This window comes from Tamandua tetradactyla, chromosome 15 (genome assembly GCF_023851605.1).
Source record: "Tamandua tetradactyla isolate mTamTet1 chromosome 15, mTamTet1.pri, whole genome shotgun sequence".
Lineage (NCBI taxonomy): Eukaryota > Metazoa > Chordata > Mammalia > Pilosa > Myrmecophagidae > Tamandua > Tamandua tetradactyla.
In genome coordinates this window covers 66787975-66813917 of record NC_135341.1, presented here as the reverse complement: position 1 = coordinate 66813917, position 25943 = coordinate 66787975, and the positions used below count along the sequence as shown (strand labels likewise).

The 25943-nt window shown below is 38.7% G+C and overlaps 1 protein-coding gene across 3 annotated transcripts in view; it reads right to left on the bottom strand.

Moving 5' to 3' along the window:
- ZNF385D (zinc finger protein 385D) overlaps positions 1-25943 on the bottom strand; it is a 332722-nt gene that overhangs the window by 178107 nt on the left and 128672 nt on the right. The window lies entirely within an intron of this gene.

Sequence of the window (25943 nt, the reverse complement as noted above, 5' to 3'; positions counted from 1 at the left end):
TAACAGAATGCATATGAAAATACTTTCAAAGTAATAACATGGTATGATAAAAATGTTAGCCTGTCTCCCTATGATACAGACTAAAGATGATGTTACAAACTAAATTTTTCTAAATGTACTTTCCCCAAATCATTAGGTACTACATTTACTATAAGATTTACTATAAGTTGCTACAACTCCATGCACCTAGATGATCAAGGGCCCATGAATTCCCATTCCTTTCTGTGATGACACCATCTTCTGTCTTTTTAGACGCAGGGAAATGAAGACAAAAGCACCTGAAGTTGGCATGAAGCTTTGCCATCAGCAGGGCATGAGACCTCAGCACCTTGACTAGAAGGAAACACAGATGTGCACAAATTCACTTTTCCATATTCTTTTGCTTGTCATACCCCACAGTACTCCTATAGTGGCTAGACTTAGGGTGTTGTCTTTGGTCACAATGTAGATAAAAGTGAAGGAAACTTACATCTATTGAACATTTACTAAATGTTACTTTTGTCCTAGGCAACTCGTAGATGTCATTTCATTTAACTTTCAGGAAGCTCAATGAGGGAGGCCATTAAACTCTATTTTCAGATTAAGAAACTAAGAATTAGGGAAGGCATGTAAGTCATTCAAGATACAATTCAAATCCAAGTCTACTTCAAGTTGGACAAATAGGGGAAATGTATATGTAAATATACATACTAAGTCATGGGAAAATCCATTCATTTGTTCAATCATCAAATTATCAAGAAATAATTGGCTTCTTATAATATATCAAACCCAGACATATAAAAGCAATGAAAACTCAGATTAAATTACCTTCCAGTATTTTGAAAGAGAAACCAATGACTCAGGACTCAGAAGACATCTGCCTATGCTACTGTACTGCTAACTACCTACATGACCATGTCAACAGATTTAGAATCTTGAGTCTAGGGCTCAGCATACTCCCTTTAAGAAAATGATGACACTTCCTCTTGCTGTAGCTCTTATCACAAAGCAGCTGTTGGGATCAGATTAATTAATGTGTTATGGTAGATTTAGTGATGTACCCCAACAAACACATGTTCTTAATCTTGGTCTGCATTCCTGTGGGCATGAATCCATTTGTGCATAAGACCCTTTGAAGATGTATTAAAAGAGTGTGGAGTCAGTGAACAGATCTTCTAAGATCTGCTTAGGTGTGGCCAAAGTGAATGAGAGTGGGCCTTGATCCATATGACTGGAAGCTTATTAACAGGAAATGAGGAAGCAGCCAGAGGACTCTAAAGCCAGAAGTGGAAACTGGAGGCATAGACACAGGAGAGATCACTAGTGATGGGAGGCTGAGCTATAAGTCAGGACACTAGAAGGACTGCCAGAAGCCAGCACCAGAACTCTACAGATCTGTGGGAGAAAGCACGGCTTTGCTGGTACCTTAATTTAGGACTTCCAGCCTCCATAACCCTGGAGTAAAAAATGCTGCTGTTTAAGCCTACCCAGTGGGTGTTATTTGACTTTTATAAAAATAAAGCACTTTAAATGTAAGGAATTGTGTATTAAGGAAAAACAATCTTGGACTGATTTAGTTTTAAGTAATGGCCAAAAAACAAACAACCTCCTGCAATATCTTCTTTTATCTAGACTACTTAAGCACACTCGCAGAATTCAAATTAGATGACTTTTTGCAGCCATCCCAATGTAAAAGAAATAGAATAATTAAATAACTCTGGTTTTGAATCCTTATATATTGAAAGGTAGCTTAATTTCAGAAAGAAAGATGAAATTTTATGAACCACGAAGAGATGCAGGCATCCTATTTACAGAGACATATTTTCCCCAAATATCATTCCAAAATGTAATGGATTTTAATAATAACTGCCTAGAAAACATGCTAAGCTTTGCACACCTGCTTCCCGGGAGCATCAGTGCACACCTGTGAATCATGGACCTTTACCTCTGTGTCCTGGCAGAACCAGTACAATTGGTGGAAAATGATTTCAGCAAACCCTAATGAAAACAAAGAAGCGAAGGACAACTGTAACAACTCAACAGACATGCTCATGATTAGGGCTGCCCCACACTGAAAGAAGGACCGAGAGTGATGGGATTTGGGGTCCTGTCACTAGAAAAGTTCAAGCAAAGGCTCGTTAGTAGGGCAGATAGAGGTTTGAGGGGCTTAAGTTTAAAGTTTTTATAATTTCAATGAGTGTCTTTAAGGAAAGAAATATATACACAAATATAAAATTAGGTTGAAAAGAGAATATTTATTTATAATGATAAAAATAACAACAAACTTCAAACATTAAAAAAAAAAAAAACTGAAGCCACTGCCAACATCAACAGCTTGATAACACTTTTTCCCCCTACATCTTTTAACTGCATATTCTTTGATTGCCTCTTCATATGATGATGATTTTGTAATATAATTTGCTATGGAGAGATTATAAAGAAACAAAATCAGTCTGTCTTCGAGTATGGTTGACTGATTTCTTGAAACAGTAATTTTAGAACAGCTTTCCTTTGGCTTCAGAACTCACCATTGGTGATGCAGTGCAAATTTTGGAGATTGTCGTCAAATTTGGAACACTGCTCTCATTTCTTTTCTATTGGATCTATAAGATTTTTAAGTATTTTCCACAGACTAGTTTCTGGCTCCATCCATTTCAAACCTTTTTCTCCTCTTACCCACATGCATACCTTTAGTGACAGACTATTATAGATTCATATTGCTATCTAAACTCTGACCCTAAACTTCTCTATTATGCTGCAAAGTGAGTTGGCAAGTGATTGGTAAGTGTATTCCTGGAAGTCTTTTTTTTTTTTCCTTTAAACTTTTTATCCTGAAATAATGTCAAACAGGACAGTCACAAAAATAATACAGACCCCATACCGAAAACTCCAGCATACTCCCTTACCCCCATCCCCAGACACCAGATCCACCAATTCCTAGGAGTCATTTTTACACTAGGATGAGTAGCATCAACTTAATTCTGCAAGGTATACATTCCATTAAACTGAAATGGAATGTATCCCCAATTCCTAAAAATGCAAAACCATCCAACATGAGGATACTGGGGATTGAATCATGCCCCCCCACCACCACAGCTAAAGACAGTATTCAAAACCTAATCTTGGTCCTGTGGATATGAACCCATTTAGTTAAGCTGTGGCCAGAGTGAATGAGAGGAGGCTAAAGCCCTTATAAGCAAAGGAAATTGGACAGGGAAGTTGAAGTCAGGAATCAGTGAAATCAGAGGAGCCGACAGAAGAAAAGAGAGATCCCCATCTGAAGGAGAATTGCCAGGATGCTACAAGCTACAGGAGAAAGCAAGCCCTGTTACTACCTTGATATTGAACTTCTAGCTAGTCTCTAATGCATGAGAAAATAAATCCCTTTGTTTAAGCCAACCCAGTGTGTGCTATTTGTCATAGCAACCTTGGAAAACTAAGACAGAGGGAAAGTATGAAGAAAGACATTAGTGGGTGAAGGAACAGCAGTGTTAACTATTTGTATTTAAAATGTCTTTTGCAGATTTGACAAAAATATGTGACTATGTGAACACATCGATTGGGCCTTTCCTGGGTCTTTGGAAGTGACTTGTGCAAGGAAGGACCCTGAAGCTTAAATTTCATTAGTTTCAAAGAAAATCTTCCTCTTTGTGTTACTTATAATATAGACGAGGATCCAACCTGACATGAATTTTGATCCAGAAGATCCTTAGTGAAATTTTCAGTGTTGTAATGACATGAACATCTGTTTCTTTGTCCGCCAAATGGCCCTTTGAACTTGTGGAGCAGTGAAGAGTAGACTTGCATTACCAGTCAGAGACAGAGTGAGGATATCAGAATTGAAAGTTGGAGCTAAGCATCTGAGTGAATCATAGAAAAACTGCATTGTAAGGAAACAGACACACTTGGTCCTCAGCTTGTTTCCATGAACTCTGCATCCATATTTATTTGAGCAATCAATCCCTGCCTCTATATCTTGAGGTTCTGGTGCACATGAACTTTCTCTATTAATTAGGATAGGTAAACTACTGTAACAGTTAGAGCCTGAAGATAAGAAGGACTCAAACACAGGGAAGGTTTATTTCTCATCCACGAGACAAGTTGTGGGTGAGCAAGTCTGAATAAGATAAGACTCTCTTCCACGTGGTAAGCCAGGGATCCAGGATGACACTATTTCTACCACCTTTAACATGTAGCTTCCAAAGTCATCCTAGGGATTCTCTTGAGTCCAGTTATACAGAAATGGAAAGGAACATGGCATGGAAAGATGTTTCTAGCCACTCCCAGAAGTACAGGATTATCACTTGTGGTCACATTTCATTTTCCAGAACTTGGACACATGGCTGTATTCACAGGAATGCTGGGAAATGTAGTACCTCTGTAGCTACCTCCCAGCAAAAACTCACACAATGGAAAGTAGGACACACATTTTTTGGTGGCCAGGTAAGCATCTCTAGTATAGCATCATATTCAGTTCTGACGCCTCTTTGCTGAAATGTAGCAACACACACAGCAAGAGCTCGACAAATCTCATTTTATCTCATTTAACTTCTGTCTTTTAATTTTTTCTGCTATCATTCCCTAGTAATTTAGATTCTGTCCCCTAGCTATATTCTCTACCCATTATTTTCATCTTCAAAGTACAAATTTTATGGTTGTTGTTGCTGTTCTTTTGATTTATCTTTCATTTTCTGTTTTAAAAACATTTCAATGGTTATGGTTTGGGTGGCCAACCCATCCTAGAATGCCTCCTCTAATCTCTGGAGGAGCAATTATATAGAAAGTGGGGAAAATACGTGTGTGTATCAGGAGACAGGGGGAAAAAAATTGATCATCTGAAAAGACCTTATTATTCAATGAAAGAGGGCCAAAAGGCATAGCAAGCTCATCTAAACGCAGCTTTGGTAACCTGAGCAGTTTTATTTACCTTGGATACAAATAGATAAATTTCTAAAAGGCTAATCAGAATTAATGAATAGAAAAATTAAGGAATAGAATTAATGCATGGAAAACAGGAAAAGAAAAATCATAATCAGCATCAGATTTGCTCTCTTTAAATAAACTGAAATCTATTAGAATTTTTAAAGATCCACCTCTGACTAACAGCCTCCCCTTAAGATAAGAAAGTAAATAAATAAAATGAGACCTAGGAAAGAAAAGGAACTCTAATAGTAATCATATAATGCCATGCCATGATGAAAATACAGGTCAACTGAAGGAGTGAGAACACACAATATCAGGTGATTTGAGAATCCAGGGTGACCACAATTTATGCTATTACCTTGCAAAGGAATGTGGGTAATAGAAAGAGGGTAAGGAATGACTTAATTCTTGTTTACTGCTGGGAATATACAGACATCTGACTCACTGATAATGCTAAATTAGTTGCTTCTCCACTGATGCTAAAGATACCCTTCAGTACCTCCCATCAGAAAATCAATTTCCTTGCAGCAGAATTTTTGAAGGAGGGCAGGGAAGCTTCTGCCATTAGGCTAAAAACTAGTCACAGCAAAACACATTTTCATTCCTAAAATGACCTCTAGAAAAACGGGGCATATTTAGTCTTGCAACCCACAAATGTTTCTCTCTCTTTTAAATCTAACAGTTTTACTGTAAAGCAAATTTAAAAAAACAATTCATGTTCTTTCTCCTGCTTATTTCTTATTGCTTATTACACTTAGTAACTGGGGTGTTAAAAGGTCTCTAAACAATTGTGAACAGCTCTGTGATATATATATCTCACTCATGACCTACAGTATGTATTATCTATGTCTAAATGCACAGCACAAATCACTTTTCATGATATTTGTATATTTTTGATAAAGAAGTTGGAAATTACCAACTTTGAAAAGCCGGGACTTCAGTGTGTTATTAAAAAAAAATGTGTACATTGCCATGAGTTATGAATCTGAAATATAGTTCCTTATTGTGGCTAATATCCAAATTATTACTTCTTCCCTGCTTACTTTGTGAGATGCCTCAAAAAGAGTTGAAAGACACCACATCTGACTAATCCATGAGAACACACTGATTTTTGCCTCTACTACATATCATAAAATACTAGCCTTTTCATATTTTTCTCCTTTGCAAGAGCTCCCATTTCGGCAACCACCTCTCTGTCCTTGAAACCTGTGCCATCAATAATAATTGTTACAGTCACAGCCTTAATGAGTTGAGTAATGGAGGATTTCATTTTCTCTTGTCACTAGGGGTATGAACTGTTGCTCTCTATGCCTACCTGAATAAAACTGAGAGTGAGATGCCTGATTCTCATGTGTTGAGAGCAGTAAGTTTCGTTCTTTATGTCAAGGTTTTTCCAGCAAGAACTTAGGGTTTAATACGGGTACTGGGTACAGAGAACTGGCCTAGGTTCCGGAGAGCTGGTTTGAATCCCAGCTCTGTTATTAAACAGCTGTGTGACCCTGAGCAAGACACAATGCTCAGATCCTCTTATTTGAACGAGATGCATGCTAATGATAGCTAATACAGTGCCCCTGGGGGCCAGATACTGCCCAGTGCTTTTCAAATATTAGTTCAATTCATTCTTAGATAAAGGTACTTTATAACTTGAGTTCTACATGCAACCAGAATTTTCATATAGAATTTTTCTACATGAAAACTTTTCAGGCATGGTGAAGTTAAGAATCTCGCCAAAGGTCAATGCAGTGAGTTGTGAAGCAGACTCAATCCAGGAGTAAACATTTTTAGCCACCCCATTATACGGCTAACGTCCTTTCTAGCACTCATGTGCTATGACTTCTATCAACTTTTTAACAAAGCATTTCACCTAAGGGCCTTTGGTAAGATTTTTGGGACAAGCAAAGGAAAAACATCCTGAACTAGGAAACAAGTAAATGGACTTCTCTTCCTTCTCTGACCTTAAGAAGTCGTGTGCACCCAAGAGAGTTGCTTATAAGCATTCTATGCCTCATGAATCACCAAAGTGCCTTCCAGTTATCCATTTGTGGGATTTTAATTATGAACTAACAAATGGCATATCTTTCTTCATGAGCAGAGGCATAGGTTCCTGCTATAATTATTTCTCTCTTCCTGTGTAGTACATTCAATGGTTCCCCCCGAAATGATATGTCCATGCCCTAGTCCCCAGAATCTGTGAATACTGGCTTATATGGGAAAAGAGTCAATGCTACCTTAATCGGAAAGAGAGGCTTTAGGATATAATTGTTAAAGATCATGAGACAAGATTACCCTGGATTATCCGGTTGGGTCCTAAATGCTATCACAATGCTCTTCTTACAAAACAGAGGCAAAGGAGAGTCCACACATGGACACCCAGAGGACAAGGCGAAGTGAGGGTGGAAGCAGAGAGGGGGGTGATGCATCTACAAGCCGAGGAACACCAAGGACGGACTGCAGCCATCAGAAGCTAGGAGAAATGGATTTTCTCTCAGTCTCCTGCTGCCATCTTGATTTTGGACATCTGGCCTCCAAAACTGTGAGGGAATAAATTTCTGTTGTTTAAAGTCACCAACTTTGTGGTAATTTGTTACAGCAATCTCAGAAAATGAATATATCCTGACTGACCTCCAATATCCATTTTTTACCATATATTTCTCAACACTCCTTATTTAGGCAGTTATTTCTTGCCTAAGTATTAGATATTTCCCATTCTTGGCAAACAGAAGGACAATTTGTCTTGGTAGAGAAGAGTTTCTCTCAGGGAAGGAGACCAACCCAGGAGAAGAATGATAGATTATCTAAACCAAACCTCTCTGCAGTGATTGGCCTAGTGGTGGTTACATGACTTGGTTTGACCTTTTCAGTTTTGTCTGCCCACACACTTGAACAATATTTGGATGTTATTTCCATCAGCAGCCTCTAAGGTGTTTGGTTTAAGGCATATCTCTGAGCCCTACTGAAGATTCCCAAAAACTAATGTCTGAGGGGGTCTGGGGAATCTGCATTTTTCACAAAGCCATGAAACGAATTCCTGTTGTCATTTCTCCTCTCACTCTGTATATCCTTTGTGCTCGCCACTGGTCTAAACACTTCAGTAGTTCCCCATTACCTGTAAACAGGGTTAGCAATTTTTTTCTAAAAAGGGCCAGAGAGACTTAAATACAAATATTTTAACCTATATAGTTCACATATAGTCCGTAACACATTTTTCTTCATTTTTGTTTTTTGTGGGGTTTTTTGGTGATTTCTTTCTTTCTTTTTTTTTTTTTTAACGTCTTTAAAAATATAAAAACATTCTTCACTCTGCGCCTTGCGAAAACAAGTTGCAAGCTGGATTTGGCCAATGGCTATAATTTGCTGATCTCTGGCTGTTAGGGTGAACTACAGACTGCAAGGAACTCTGTGATATTGTTCTCTGTCCCTCTCCTAATTCATTTATTTCTGTTCTATATCTACCTTCAAACTGTGTCTATAAGACTTAGTAAAATATCAACAGTCTATTAAACCTGGGGCACTGTTGTATTTCTCTGAACTTGAGTAAATTCTGTTTCCTCCGCTTGAGATGCCCTCGCTGGATCACCAGATAACTTCCACTCTTATTTCCATACAGAGCCACTGACCCAACCCCCTCCCCTTACCCCAAACAGAACTGGTCTTTCCTGTGGTGCCAACAGGTATTGCATTAAGGTACTACAGGGATTATAATGAATAGTTTACACATTTGGGCACCTTATTTTGAATGAGCTCTGTAAGTCATCTTTACATCTGAATCATCTTTATATTCCTGTTGATAGCATAGCAACTGTGCAATCAATATATTCTTTTAAATATAAAAACATTTTATAGAAAGCAATAGGATTTAGATCTTTAAGCATAAATAGGGAAACTCTGGCAAAAACAGGAATCTGAAATAAATAAAAAGTTCATCAATAAAGAACCTAAGCCTGCTCAATATATAGAAACAGGCAAAGAAGACAACATTTAAACCTATCTTTCTCGGACTCAACCTTTGCACATGTAAGCACATACATATATTAAGTATATGCATCTTGAGATCCAGTCAGGTATGGCTTATAGTCTTTTACTTTTTAAATCATACTCTATGATCTAGCCAAAATAGCATTGCTAAGACCCAGATTTACTGATCATATTATTCCCCTTCTTAAAATCAGCAACTTTGACTAGTAAAAGAGAGACTCGGTTCCACTAAAAACTCCTTTAAGAGAATAAGCCCATGTGCAGAGAATGGTGTTAAGAAGGCTTGTGAAATCTGCAGCAACCTCATTGTACCCAGTCCATTCTTAGTGAGGGAGTGGGGCAGAAAGAAGAGGCAGAGTGGACCCCAGCATATGCTGAGCCTAATTAATAAAGATGATTCTGGGAAGCGCCTCAGATAGAGAGATTATTAGAATTTTAGTAATTTGCCCATGTGGTTCCTGAGACAGAGCAAGGGAGGTGGCTGCTTCCTCTCTGCACTCTTCCGTGCATCAACCAGGCTTCTCTCTTCAATAGATGATACTAACAAATATAATGCAAAGGTATGAGTGACTTCACTGAAAGGCTGAAATCTCAGCGGGATTAGCATTGTCATGTTTTCAAGGGCATGCAAGCAAATCAGTTGCACACATTACAATGTAAGGGAAAGACATTTAAGAAAGCAATTAAGAGTGCATCAGAAATACAGCATGGGGACCTGTATGTTTGAAAAGACAAGTAGTCAGAGAGCCCTGGCGACTCTCATTTTGTTTTCGTTTCTGTTTTTGTTTTTAATTGAGGTTGAAAGGATCTAGGGACTGGACCTCTCCCCTCTTGTGTTTAAAACAGAGAAACAATGGCTGAAATAGGGCTGATTGCTATGCAAATTAATCATCATAACTCATTAGAGAAGAGTCCTCTTCATGCCAGTTTTTAAAATCTTCTTCTCCACCCCCCACACTCACATCTCAGCCCCCTCTTAATGCTCTTTTGGGTGAATAGGCAAAAAGCGTGGCAGGAAGCTTTATGCTAATAAAGCATCATTTTATACTAACAAGCCCGTGATTAGTCCCGTTTAAAGAAGTCATTTTTGTACAGCCTTGGGTTCAGGCTACCCTTATGCCAGGGCATTCTTCTTTTAGTATTTAGGCCTGTCCCTTTAACATCAGGTAGCACACAATGGTAAGCAAAAGTATTTTAATCTCAGCCCCCACAGGTTTTCTCTCTTAGATGTCCCCCAGCCCTCTGGACTCTGCATTTCTGTTTTGCCCCATGTGCTGAATCCTGAGTCACACAGCCAAAAGGAACATGGGTTTGGATGTGATGTAAGTCCTGCCAGGGCATTTTATCCCTGAAATGTCTCAGTAGGAGGCCGTCTTCCATAAAGGGCTCAAGAGGCAGAACCGGCAGGGGCTCTGAGCCCAAAGCTGGAAATCTACATACTCAAATAGCTAAGGGTGTGTGATTACTATGCAAATCCACTGTAAGTGAACTCTTCACAAATCAAACACTATGGGTAAGCAAGGTTGAGTGGCTTTGGGTTTACAGAGCGCACGCGTGTGCGCACACACATGGTTTATTTTTTGAAGTAGTAAATACCTTGCATGGGTTAACCATTAAGCAATGGAAAGCAATCATCTCCTTATAAAAACCTGTGCTATTTAGCACAATGTTAATCAGAAAGCTGCAAAAGCACAACTTTCAAAGCTGGACTCCCTGTTGCAAGTACTGGGTGGCTTTTTTCCCCTGATAATTATGCATTTGCTGTCTGAGATTAATCAAGGAAGTTAATGATGCAAAAAATTACATTTATAATCCAGTCTGAATACAGCTGTACTGCAAGCTAAATTCTAAGTCCTATTAAAGTAAATGGAATTAATGGGCTGTCGCTGGCAATCTTTATATCTATCAGTTACTAATTAACATTCTTCTGTAAAGAATAGTTTGTGGTGGGGAAAAAATAAAACAAACCTTACCTAACCAGCAGTTATGCTAAAGTTTAAGTGGAGTCTTGAAAAGCAGGCCACAGCAGTGGCTGCAAGGGACTACAATGCATGGCTTTCTCAATGCAATGAACTAGAAACTGCCAATTCGCAGTGTCATCTGTTAAAAACGTGTGCAAAGTCTTTTTTTCTGCAGCAGCAAATGATCATGCCTAAGGACGACCTTTCTTTGGGAAATGTCGACTTCAGCTAATGCAAGGACAGGGGCATACAAACTGTAAAACAGGAGTTAAATTAGTGACAGAGGAAAAATGAATCTAAGACTTTATCTTCCTAGATACTCAAACACATTTGCTGCTCTCATCACAAAAAGCTCCTAGTTTGATTATAAGTTTTATGTCTTCTGCTCTTGTATTGATTTGAAATGCCCCTTCCAATCCTCGAACACTGTGTGCATATGTGCATGTACATATGTATTTACGATGCTTAGTACACAAGGGGAAATGAAGCTCTCTTGGATTTTAATTTTTTTTAATTTTATTTTTATTTTGCATCTATTTCTTTACCCAGGAGCATTTGCTTTGTCATTTATAGACCGGAAGAGATTCAATTTGTTAAAAAAGGGTGCAATTTCTTTTACAGGAGACACCATGCGCTTCTACTTATCATTTTTTTTAATTAATTAAAAAAAAATTAACACAACATTTAGAAATCATTCCATTCTACATATGTAATCAGTAATCCTTAATATCATCATATAGATGTATGATCATCATTTCTTAGTACATTTGCATCGATTTAGAAAAAGAAATAGCAAGACAACAGAAAAAGAAATAAAATGATAATATAGAGAAAAAAATAAAAATAAAAAATACAAAAAATATATATATATAAAAAAACTATAGCTCAGATGCAGCTTCATTCAGTGTTTTAACATAATTACATTACAATTAGGTAGTATTGTGCTGTCCATTTTTGAGTTTTTGTATCCAGTCCTGTTGCACAGTCTGTATCCCTTCAGCTCCAATTACCCATTATCTTACCCTATTTCTAACTCCTGAAGGTTTCTGTTACCAATGACATATTCCAAGTTTATTCTCTAATGTCGGTTCACATCAGTGGGACCATACAGTATTTGTCCTTTAGTTTTTTGCTAGTCTCACTCAGCATAATGTTCTCTAGGTCCATCCATGTTATTACATGCTTCATAAGTTTATTCTGTCTTAAAGCTGCATAATATTCCATTGTATGTATATACCACAGTTTGTTTAGCCACTCGTCTGTTGATGGACATTTTGGCTGTTTCCATCTCTTTGCATTTGTAAATAATGCTGCTATAAACATTGATGTGCAAATGTCCGTTTGTGTCTTTGCCCTTAAGTCCTTTGAGTAGATACCTAGCAATGGTATTGCTGGGTCATATGGCAATTCTATATTCAGCTTTTTGAGGAACCACCAAACTGCCTTCCACGGTGGTTGCACCATTTGACATTCCCACGAACAGTGGATAAGTATGCCTCTTTCTCCACATCCTCTTCAGCACTTGTCATTTTTTGTTTTGTTGATAATGGCCATTCTGGTGGGTGTGAGATGATATCTCATTGTGGTTTTGATTTGCATTTCTCTAATGGCCAGGGACATTGAGCATCTCTTCATGTGCCTTTTGGCCATTTGTATTTCCTCTTCTGAGAGGTGTCTGTTCAAGTCTTTTTCCCATTTTGTAATTGGGTTGGCTGTCTTTTTGTTGTTGAGTTTAACAATCTCTTTATAAATTCTGGATACTAGACCTTTATCTGATATGTCGTTTCCAAATATTGTCTTCCATTGTGTAGGCTGTCTTTCTACTTTCTTGATGAAGTTCTTTGATGCACAAAAGTGTTTGATTTTGAGGAGCTCCCATTTATTTATTTCCTTCTTCAGTGTTCTTGCTGTAGGTTTAAGGTCCATAAAACTGCCTCCAATTGTAAGATTCATAAGATATCTCCCTATATTTTCCTCTAACTGTTTTATGGTCTTAGACATAATGTTTAGATCTTTGATCCATTTTGAGTTAACTTTTGTATAGGGTGTGAGATATGGGTCCTCTTTCATTCTTTTGCATATGGATATCCAGTTCTCTAGGCACCATTTATTGAAGAGACTGCTCTGTCCCAGGTGAGTTGGCTTGACTGCCTTATCAAAGATCAAATGTCCATAGATGAGAGGGTCTATATCTGAGCACTCTATTCGATTCCATTGGTCGATATATCTATCTTTATGCCAATACCATGCTGTTTTGACCACTGTGGCTTCATAATATGCCGTAAAGTCCGGCAGTGTGAGACCTCCAGCTTCGTTTTTTTTCCTCAAGATGTTTTTAGCAATTCGGGGCACCCTGCCCTTCCAGATAAATTTGCTTATTGGTTTTTCTATTTCTGAAAAATAAGTTGTTGGGATTTTGATTGGTATTGCATTGAATCTGTAAATCAATTTAGGTAGGATTGACATCTTAACTATATTTAGTCTTCCAATCCATGAACACGGTATGCCCTTCCATCTATTTAAGTCTTCTGTGATTTCTTTTAACAGTTTTTTGTAGTTTTCTTTGTATAGGTCTTTCGTCACTTTAGTTAAATTTATTCCTAAGTATCTTATTCTTTTAGTTGCAATTGTAAATGGAATTCGTTTCTTGATTTCCCCCTCAGATTGTTCATTGCTAGTGTATAGAAACACTACAGATTTTTGAATGTTGATCTTGTAACCTGCTACTTTGCTGTACTCATTTATTAGCTCTAGTAGTTTTGTTGTGGATTTTTCCAGGTTTTTGACGTCTAGTATCATATCATTTGCAAACAGTGATAGTTTTACTTCTTTCTTTCCAATTTTGATGCCTTGTATTTCTTTTTCTTGTCTAATTGCTCTGGCTAGAACCTCCAACACAATGTTGAATAATAGTGGTGATAATGGGCATCCTTGTCTTGTTCCTGATCTTAGGGGGAAAGTTTTCAATTTTTCCCCATTGAGGATGATATTAGCTGTGGGTTTTTCATATATTCCCTCTATCATTTTAAGGAAGTTCCCTTGTATTCCTATCTTTTGAAGTGTTTTCAACAGGAAAGGATGTTGAATCTTGTCAAATGCCTTCTCTGCATCAGTTGAGATGATCATGTGATTTTTCTGCTTTGATTTGTTGATATGGTATATTACATTAATTGATTTTCTTAATATGAACCATCCTTGCATACCTGGGATGAATCCTACTTGGTCATGATGTATAATTCTTCTAATGTGTTGCTGGATTCGATTTGCTAGAATTTTGTTGAGGATTTTTGCATCTATATTCATTAGAGAGATTGGTCTGTAGTTTTCTTTTTTTGTAATATCTTTGCCTAGTTTTGGTATGAGGGTGATGTTGGCTTCATAGAATGAATTAGGTAGCTTTCCCTCCACTTCAATTTTTTTGAAGAGTTTGAGCAGAGTTGGTACTAATTCTTTCTGGAATGTTTGGTAGAATTCACATGTGAAGCCGTCTGATCCTGGACTTTTCTTTTTGGGAAGCTTTTGAATGACTGATTCAATTTCTTTACTTGTTATTGGTTTGTTGAGGTCATCTATTTCTCTTGAGTCAAAGTTGTTTGTTCATGCCTTTCTAGGAACTTGTCCATTTCATCTACATTGTTGTATTTATTAGCGTAAAGTTGTTCATAGTATCCTGTTATTACCTCCTTTATTTCTGTGAGGTCAGTGGTTATGTCCCCTCTTCCATTTCTGATCTTATTTATTTGCGTCCTCTCTCTTCTTCTTTTTGTCAGTCTTGCTAAGGGCCCATCAATCTCGTTGATTTTCTCATAGAACCAACTTCTGGTCTTATTGATTTTCTCTATTGTTTTCATGTTCTCAATTTCACTTATTTCTGTTCTAATCTTTGTTATTTCTTTCCTTTTGCTTGCTTTGGGGTTATTTGCTGTTCTTTCTCCAGTTCTTCCAAGTGGACAGTTAATTCCCGAACTTTGCCCTTTCTTCTTTTCTGATATAGGCATTTAAGGCAATAAATTTCCCTCTTAGCTCTGCCCTTGCTGCGTCCCATAGGTTTTGATATGTTGTGTTTTCATTTTCATTCACCTCGAGATATTTACTAATTTCTCTTGTAATTTCTTCCTTGACCCACTCGTTGTTTAAGAGTGTGTTGTTGAGCCTCCACGTATTTGTGAATTTTCTGGCACTCTGCCTATTATTGATTTCCAACTTCATTCCTTTATGATCCGAGAAAGTGTTGTGTATGATTTCAATCTTTTTAAATTTGTTGAGACTTGCTTTGTGACCCAGCATATGGTCTATCTTTGAGAATGATCCATGAGCACTTGAGAAAAAGGTGTATCCTGCTGTTGTGGGGTGTAATGTCCTATAAATGTCTGTTAAGTCTAGCTCATTTATTGTAATATTCAAATTCTCTGTTTCTTTACTGATCCTATAGATGTTCTGTCCATTGATGAGAGTGGCGAATTGAAGTCTCCAACTATTATGGTATATGTGTCTATTTCCCTTTTCAGTGATTGCAGTGTATTCCTCACGTATTTTGGGGCATTCTGATTCGGTGCGTAAATATTTATGATTGTTATGTCTTCTTGTTTAATTGTTCCTTTTATTAGTAGATAGTGTCCTTCTTTGTCTCTTTTAACTGTTTTACATTTGAAGTCTAATTTGTTGGATATAAGTATAGCTACTCCTGCTCTTTTCTGGTTGTTATTTGCATGAAATATCTTTTCCCAACCTTTCACTTTCAACCTATGTTTATCTTTGGGTCTAAGATGTGTTTTTCCTGTAGACAGCATATAGAAGGATCCTGTTTTTTAATCCGTTCTGCCAGTCTATGTCTTTTGATTGGGGAATTCAGTCCATTAACATTTAATGTTATTACTGTTTGAGTAATACTTTCCTCTACCATTTTGCCTTTTGTATTATATATATCATATCTGATTTTCCTTCTTTCTACACTCTTCTCCATACCTCTCTCTTCGGTCTTTTCATATCTGACTCTAGTGCTCCCTTTAGTATTTCTTGCAGAGCTTGTCTCTTGGTCAAAAATTTTCTCAGTGACTTTTTGTCTGAAAATGTTTTAATTTCTCCCTCATTTTTGAAGGACAATTTTGCTGGATATAGAAGTCTTGGTTGGCGGTTTTTCTCTTTTAGTAATTTAAATATATCATCCCACTGTCTTCTTGCTTCCATGGTTTCTGCTGAGAAATCTACACATAGTCTTATTGGGTTTCCCTTGTATGTGATGGATTGTTTTTCTCTTGCTGCTTGCAAGATCCTCTTTCTCTTTGACCTCTGACATTCTAACTAGTAAGTGTCTTGGACAACGCCTATTTGGATCTATTCTCTTTGGGGTGTGCTGCAATTCTTGGATCTGTAATTTTAGGTCTTTCATAAGAGTTGGGAAATTTTCAGTGACAATTTCTTCCATTAGTTTTTCTCCTCCTTTTCCCTTCTCTTCTCCTTCTGGGACACCCACAACACGTATATTTGTGTGCTTCATATTATCATTCAATTCCCTGAGCCCCTGCTCAAATTTTTCCATTCTTTTCCCTATAGTTTCTGTTTCTTTTTGGATTTCAGATGTTTCATCCTCCAGTTCACTAATTCTAACCTCTGTCTCTTGAAATCTACCATTGTAGGTTTCCATTATTTTTTTCATCTCTTCTACTGTAACTTTCATTCCAATAAGTTCTGTGATTCGTTTTTTCAGACTTTCCATTTCTTCTTTTTGTTGATCCCATGCCTTCTTCATTTCCTTCCTCAATTTATTGATTTGGTTTTTGAAGACGTTTTCCATTTCTGTTCGTATATTCAGAATTAGTTGTCTCAGCTCCTGTATCTCATTTGAGCTATTGGTTTGTTCCTTTGACTGGGCCATATCTTCAATTTTCCTGGTGTGATTTGTTATTTTTGCTGGCGTCTGGGCATTTAATCAGATTTCCCTGAGTGTGGGACCCAGCAGGTTGAAAGACTTTCCTGTGAAGTCTCTGGGCTCTGTTTTTCTTATCCTGCCCAGGATGTGGTGCTTGTCTGTCTGTGGGTCCCACCAGCAAAAGATGTTGTGGCTCCTTTAACTTTGGAAGACTCTCGCTGCTGGGTGTGTGGTGGAGACAGAGGAAAGGTTGTAGGTTTGTTTTAATGGCTTCAAATTGTGTAGTCCTGGGATCTGAATTCCTTGAGAGAGGGATTCCACCTGAGTTGCGTTTCACCCCTCTCACGGGGCAGGTTCAGGTGGTAGAGAGCCCTGAAAGCAGCCTGTTTCTGCGTTCGGGGCAGTTGCAACCTGTGTAATCCCAGCGCTGAGCCCAGAGGCAACGAAGCCTCCATAGAAACAGCCGCAGAAGGCTCTGTTTCACCCCCTTTCCTCTTTTTCAGTTAGCCCAATTGGTGACTTCCACCTTGATCAGTTTTGCCTGAGCTGAGTGCCTATTTTTAGTAGTCAGAAGTTGTTCATTAATGCCACTATTGGTGTTAGGTTGGGCTCAGTATCTACTACTGTTGGAGACTCTTTCCTTTCCCTCCGGGAAGTCACCTGTGGGGGAGGGACGCCGGCTGCCGCGGCTTGGGGAACCGCTGATCCAAGGCTCCCAGCCGGCCCGGGAATCCGCGTGTGTGGGAGGGCCTCCGGTCGCCAGCTGCCGTGTCTTGGGGAACCACTGATCCGAGGCTCCCAGACGGCCCGGGAAGCTGCGTGTTGGAGGGGCGCCGGTCGCGGCCGCCGCGTCTTGGGGAACCGCTGATCCGAGGCTCCCAGCCGGCCCAGGAAGCCGCATGTGTGGGAGGGGTGCTGGTTGCCGGCTGCCGCAGCTTGGGGAACCGCTGATCCCAGGCTCCCAGCCGCCCGGGAAACCGTGTGTGTGGGAGAGGCATCAGTCGCCGGCCGCCGTGGCTTGGGGAACCGCTGATCCGAGGCTCCCAGCTGGCCTGGGAAGCCCCGCGTAGGGGAGGGGCGCTGGCCGTCACGGCTTGGGGAACCGCTGATCCGAAGCTCCCAGCCGGCCCGGGAAGGAGGGAGGGAAGGGCTCCGGCCACCATCCGCCGCGGCCCGGGGAAGCGCGTGCCGCTCGGGGACCTCACCGCAGCGGAGTCTCTTAGCCATCCAGCCATTCCAGACTGGGGTACACTGTGTGTCTGGTCTCTGTCGTGGCTCCGGGAGCTGTTCTGTACTGTTTCTAGTTATTTAGTAGTTGTTCTGGAGGAGGAACTAAGACGTGCGCACCTTACTAAGCCGCCATCTTCTCCGGAAGCCCAACTTATTTTTTATTACTCACGAATTAGGCCTCTGATGAAACAAAATCTCCCTTAGATCTTATCATAGGTAAAGGCTGAATTATACTATCAGGAAAAAAAAGTGATTGAATAGGCAGGCATTTAAATATAAGACTTTAAAAAGAAAATAGAATTTGTGCTCAATTTTTCAGTATTCCAAATACGCCTCGACAAAAGCAGTTAACACATAGTCAGGAAGATTTTTTGTTTGCAAATTTTTCAGATTTGTGGGGCTTGATTATTTCAGTTAGATTCTTACTGAATTACATGAAGTAGAGGAAAGACATGTTTTAAGAAGCCAAATTTCACTGTGAGCGAAAAGATTAAGGTTCAAATTGTAGCTTTGCCGCTTACTAGGAGAAGTCTGAAAGTTAGATTTTTCATGCATCAAAAGGAGATAACCTTCCATAACCTGCCTAAGGAGGCATCAAAATGCTAAAGGCTTCTCATGAGATTCAAGATAGGAAAGTGTTCCTAAATTAATTCTCTGTGTTGCATTTAATCCATCTACATTTCTCAATTTCTGTTGGACTTAATCATTATTTTGCTTTTTTATCTAAAATAAAAGGTGCAGTTTGCCTAATCCTCACTTAACTCGATGATAGCTATAATACATGTATGGCCTGTGCTCATTTTAAGTAAGACTCATGTCTCTAAACTCAGTCATCTGCTGTTTCAAATGATTTTTGTTGATGCCCCAAGCAAAACAGAGTGACAAAGAGAAACCGCAATTGAAAAAGCGTGACACCCAAATGAAAAAGAAAATGTTTACTGACCGCTCTTTCCCAATTTGTCATGGGAAAAAAAAGTGATGATAGAATAATTTGCTCAATAAAATGAACTGCCATTTTATAAATTTGGAGGCAGAATAACTTATGTTTGACAATCAAGGCTCAGATTTTAGACTGTCCTCACTGACATTACAGCTCTGCTCTTTACTCTCTGATTTTGGCACCCAGTTTCCTCATCTGTATTTATAATACAAAATACACAATATCTACCCCACCGGGTTGTTGTGAGGATCCAAAGAGATAATGTGGTTCAAGCACTTACATTTAGTACTTAAAACACATAAAGTGTTAATAAATGCATGTGTATTATTTTATCATAGATCACAGTAAAATGTTTTGCATTAATAACCATTTTCACAAATCCCTAACCCAGAAAAACATGAATTTGTAGATGATCATTAAAATAAAATTATAGTATATGGCATGCTTGTAGGAATCTCAGGAGTTTTGCTTTGCCTCTTTTTATAACACATGGCCCCATAATGGTGGTTTCAAAGAAACTAACTTTCTGCATTCAGTTTGTCATGACTATTTGAGCTGGAAATTCTCTGTCTTGCGAAAGTAAAGCAATAAAACCTTGACAGAAGTAAGTATAGGATTACATATATTGATGGGGATAAAATGAAGAGCAGAAATACATTAAAATAAATAAATAGGCTGAACTGAGAAAAGGAGGCATGGCCCTGAGATGCATTACTTTAGTTGGTTGGTTGGTTTGTTCAGACGTAAGTCAATTGAAACATATGACTAGTCAAGATGGAATCATACACAGTAAAGGAAATCTTAAGGTTACAGTTCGGGTTATTTTTTTCCACTTCAGATGCAACAGTAAGTATTATTTATGTTATGGAAATGAACAGCACTATTTTAAAAGATGTCTCTATTCATAAAAGTGTCTTTTATTATCATCACAATACAATACGGTTTGGTCTGCCTTTGGAACTTCCCAGCTTGGCTGGAAGCCTTAGAACGAAGTCCCACTTTCTTCTGCACTGAGGATCATCCTGTCATAATATCTGGTTTTCTGGATGACTTCTAAAATTATTCCAATGTTAAAATTTAGCATCAAAGGAAGTAAGTCCTGTTTTTTTATTTTTCAAATTGTACTATCAAAAAATATCAGTGCAATTCCCAGTCAGACCGATACATAGTAAATTCAAAAAAAGATATTTTATCTGAATTTGGAAAAGCTGTAATTTATTTTAAAATAACAGAAATCTGGAAAACAATTGTACTCTGAGGCCTTATAATGACCACTGGCAAAATTGAATGGGTAGTGATCCAGGCAGCTGGAAAACCGCGGCTTGACAACCTCACAGAGAAACCTTGAGTCTCTACTCAGAACTCAGGAAGGAAACCATCACTCCTCAGCTCGCACCCACCAGCCTCAAGAGACACAACTCAAGCATCATGCAGGTTCAATGCTGAGTATTCCAGGAAAGCCCTGAGCCAGCTGCAATCTGAATCCTGGAAGGTGAGGACAGAACATCTTTTTCAACTGAAGTCACACTGCAGCTGCTGGACAGCTTCCTGTTTCTGAGTTGAAGTCAAATTTGAATCTGTCAAAGAGTAGAGGTAAAAATTTCCTTCTCCTGAGAGTGACCTGCCAACCTCCCCCCACCCCCAATTCCCAGGCTTTGAAAAGAAGGATAAAGATTCCAGAAAAATGAAACCCTGTAAGCAACCATTTACTTGGGGATATTTTCATAACTACCTCCTCTCTGTCTCCCAAATATTTTCTTTTGGCCTAACCATAAGGATAAATAAGATAAAGTTATAATGTAAACAAGATAGGGCAAAACTGAATTTTAGAAAATATAATATGTTAATGGTAGACCCCAATAGTCAGATAAAATACTAAAGATACAGTCTTTATGATTTATGAACAAGGAACAAAGAACAAATTTCCTAATGATTTAAAGTTCAAGGAAAGGGACTTTCTAGGTGCTTCCAAGGCTCATATTCTTGCTGATACAGGCATTATATGTGTTTTTTGCTTTCTGCACTGATAGTCAGAATATGAAATGATCCAAATGAGAAGATATCAGGACGGACTAAGAATTCTATAAGACTATCAGCCTTCAGTGACAAAAATCATCCACTGACTCTGTGAATACAGTCCTCTTAAATAAGAATACTGAGCAACATTTTTCTTTCCTTCTGCTAGCAGCTATAGCAACACACACATATTCACTAAATTTGAACAATTCAAGAGAACAGTGATACTGGACAATGTTAGGAAAAAAAGTCTTGACTTGGCTTCCAATTTATCCCTTGGCAAATAGAAAAATGTTAAATCAGGCATTTTATTAAATTCGATGACTGTTACTTTTCTAACCTGCTCCATGTACTCATTGTATGGTTCTTTTTGTGAAGATTGAGATAATATATGTGGCATAATTTCTGGCACAGAGGTGGTTCTTAATAAGTTTAGTTTCCTTTCCTACTTCCTCACTCTGTCATGGTTTCATCCAAAGGACACATATGAAGGGATACTTGGGAGGGTGTGTCCTCTCTGTACCTTTGAAATATCTTGGACCAGTGGATGTAAACTCTAGAAGCCTTACAGTATTATGCAGCAGCTTATTTAATAAAATGCCTGATTTATTTCAGTGGATGAAAAGTCATTTCTTGAGGTAAGCCTTGGTTCCCAACCAAGCTTCCCTTACTCTCCAGGTGGGATGTTTCTATCTGATTTAAGGTAGAGCCCTCCAGCAGCTATGGCAGGATAAAACTTTATCTCCACCATCACCTTGTGCTGACCTTGGCCACTGCAATTACCTCCTCCCCTGAAGGGAAGACGAGGTAGGTAAGACACTCTCACCTTGGATTGAGGTGCTTGGTGTGATGGGAAATGCCCAGATGGGACCTGTAAAGTGAGTCTGTATGGGCTGCCAGTGCAAGAAGACCTGAGGAGAAAATTTCAGGGTAGGATGGACATGGAACACCAGGCAGAAAAAAGGGAAAACACCTGTATTAAAATTTGTAAATGGGCAACAATCTGAATGGATCTTAGACCCAGAGGCCGAGACTAGTGAGCTATTTATATATTGGAATGCACAAAGATGTGGTCTTCTTTTTTAAATATTTTTATTGACAAATCTTCACACATATACGTTCCATAATGGTGTACAATCAATGGCTCACAATATCATCACACGGTTGTGTATTCATCACCATGATCAATTTTTAGAACATTTGCATCACTATAGAAAAATAAATAAAAAGAAAAAACTCATAATACCATACCCTTTATCCCTCCTTCTCATTGACCATTAGTATTTCCATCTACCCAATTTATTTTACACTTTGTCCCACCTATTATTTATTTATTTATTTTACATAGGCAGGCACCAGGAATTGAACCCAGGTCTCTGGCATGGCAGGCAAGAATTCTGCCACTGAGCCACCATTTCACTGCCCTATTTATCTATTTTTAATCCATATTTTTGTATTCCTCTGTCCATACCCTAGATAAAAGGAGTATCAGACACAAGGTTTTCACAATCACACGGTCACATTGTAAATGTTATACAGTCGTCTTCAAGAATCAAGACTACTGGAACACAGCTCAACAGTTTCAGGTACTTCCTTCTAGCCACTCCAAAACACCATAAACTAAAAAGGGATATCTATTAATGATGCATAAGAATAACCTCCAGGATAACCTCTTGACTCTGTCTGAATTCTCTCAACCACTAAAACTTTACTTTGCCACATTTCCTTCTTTCCCCTTATGGTCAAAAAGGCTTTTTCAATCCCTTGATGCCAAGTCCTGGCTCATAGCCAGGATTTCTGTCCCACATTGCCGGGGAGATTTACACCCTGGGAGCCATGTCCCGTGTAGGTGGGGGGAGGGCAGTGAGTTCACCTGCAGAGTTGGCGTAGAGAGAGGCCACATCTGAGCAACAAAAGAGGTTCTCTGGGGTGACTCTTGGGCCTAATTCTAAGTAGTTTCATAGGGGTGAGCCCTGAAATCAAGGGCTCGGCCTATTGATTTGGTTGTCCCCACTGCTTGCATGAATATCAGAAATTCTCCAAATGGGGAAGTTGAATATTTCCTCCTTTCTCCCTAGTCCCTCAAAGCACTTTGCAAATACTTCTTTATACTTATTTATACTTAGGCCACCTCTATCCATTGTGGAATACTAACACCGCTGCCTTAAATACCAGTATGTGAATGTCCACTCCCATCTCCGCACTCAGTTCCTCCAGGTATATACTGAGCAATGGTGTTTCAGGATCACATGGTATTCCCACCCCCAGCCTCCTGTGGAACCATCACACTACCCTCCAAAGGGCTGCACCTGTCAGTTTCCCTACCTACAGGGAATAGGTACATCTCTTTCTCTACAACTTCTCTAGCACTTGTTTCTCTCTGTTCATTTTTAAAGTTTCATTCACACATCATACAATTCACCATAAGTGTATAGACATACCTTCACCACCACAGTCTATATGAAGACATTTCCTTCTTCCACAAAGAATCCATACCCCTCTCCCCTGCCCTCTGCCTGTTGATATTTAGCTTTAGCATAAATGCTTGTGCTACACTCAGTGGAAACATAATACATGTTACTGTTGACTACAGACCCTAGTTTGCATTGATTGTACATTTTCCCATATACCATCTGTTTTCAACAACCTGCAATGTTGACATTCATTTGTTCTCCCTCATTCAAAAACATTTTTTTATTTGTATATTTAATCACAATCATTGTCCACTCTAGGCATTCCTAAATTATACCATCTCAGCCTTTATTCTCTACCTTTCCTTCTGGTTTCACACATGCCCCAGCCCTTCTCCTTCAATCAGCTTCAGTTAGTGTATTTACATTATAGTGCTACAATCAGCTTCAGTTAGTGTATTTACATTATAGTGCTACAATCAGGTTGCATTGTGCTATCCATTTCTAAATTCTTACAATCAGTCCTGTTGCACAATCTGTATTCCTTCAGCACCAATTGCCCAATCTGTACCCTATTTCTATCTCCTGATAACATGCGTTCTTAACTTCAATTCTCAAAATTCACTCATTAATGTTAGTTCATATTATTGAGACTATATCATATTCACCCTTTGTTTCTGGCTAATTTCATTCAACATAACGTCCTCAAGGTTCATCCACATTGTCACATCTTCATGATTTTATTCTCTTACAGCTGTGTAATATTCCATCATAAGTATATACCACAGCTTGTTTAGCCATTCATACATTGATAGATAGTTGGGCTGTTCCTTCTCTTTGCAATCATAAATAATGCTGCTATAAACATTGGTGTGCAAATGTCTGTTTGTGTCTTTGCCCTCAGGTCCACAGAATATATACCTACTAATGGGAATGCTGGATCACATGGAAATTCTATTCTTCGCTTTCTAAGAAAATGCCAAACTGCCTTCCAGAGCAGTTGTACCATTTTACATTCCCACCAACAGTGGATATGTGCCTCTTTCTCCATATCTTCTCCAGCATTTGTCGTTTTCTGCTTTTTTGATCAAGGCCATTCTAGTGGTTGTCAGGTGCTCTCATTTTGGTTTTGATTTGATTTCTTAATAGCCAGTGAAATGGTTTTTGAAGGACTTGGGTTTGAGGATTAGGGGACTTAGAAGAAAAAGCAAACATCAATTTGGGATTTGGGACAGTTTAAGAAGGATTTTCTTTTCTTCCATAAAATTAAATGAATACAATTAAGGGATCTTTTGATGTTAAATCTTTTTCTCAGTGAAATGATGTAATAGTATATGATACACTATTTGTTTGTTGTAATGTCCTTTCTTGAACATTAAATACCTGCAATCTTAATGTTAGTTCAACAGATGTGTGTGTTGTATGTAAGTGTGTGAAACTGCACCAGTTTGTGAAGGCTGAGAGCTGCAGGAAGACTGCAACATTAATGAGGAAGCTCACTCTGACCTCTGCAGTCTAAGGGCCCCCACATGTGCCAGTTTAAACCAGGCCCTGGACTTTATGAAGACCCACCCTTTAATCAGTGTGTAATTTTTTGTAAGAAGGAAGCTGAGCAGTTACAAGACAAAAGGATGCCTTGACGATAACATAATAGTTCAAAAGGGCCATTCCTCATCATCTACCCCATTCCCATTATCAAAACACTACACATCTCTTTTGTTTATTGGGATTTGTAAGCTGTGTAAATTTAGGTTGGCACAGACAACGGAATACACATAGCAGGAGATGAAAATGCAAAAAATAAAAGGTAGAAAACACTTGCCATAGGAACTACAGAGTAGTACCAGGCAGAGGTGCTTTTCCCTGAAACAATGCATCAAAATGTGTCCAGCTGGAGTTAGCATCGCCCACGACGTTCTGGAACTGAAGGAAATCTATTAAATTACCGTTGTCCCAGTCATTTATGAGGTAGGAGGTCTGCTTGTCATTGAACTGCCTTTGAATTAAGCCACAGTCTTGGTAGACTTTGAGGTCTACCCAAAATATTATGTGATTGGAAGAGTTTGTTTTAAATGTTGTTGTGAGACAGCAATAGAATAGAGAAATAAAAAATGTCCAGTGTTTTCTTTGCAAACACATTCTAAAATAAGGACAGGGTAGACAGTATCAATAATTCCTTTGTCTGTGATTTGTAAGACAAAAGTGAGGAATGACCTGAAAGACTTTTACTAATCCCACTGGCTGCTAATTTTCCCCAGTCTAACATTACAGACCAAACTCCCGCTTAGGAAGAGGTCAGTGCATCTTACAAGTTTGGAAAGCACGCAAGGTGGCAACACATTTAGGAAAGCTGAAACTGGAGTTGAGTAAAATACTGTTGCAAAAGGCTTCGCTCTGACACCAAGGGGTTCAAGGTGGCATTTCATTGTCAGCTGGGATCTAGATTAATTACTAACAGCTCTGCTTTTAGGAGATGTGGCATTAACTGAAGAAGGCTATGGGTTCAAAAAAAGAAACACTAACTGGGAGTGGAAAGAAAGGAGGATATTCTTAATTCTACCACTAATTAGGTGTCATTTTTATTTATATCCTAAAAGGTATACTTGGAAAGAAAAGATTTGAAGCGGCTTATATGAAAC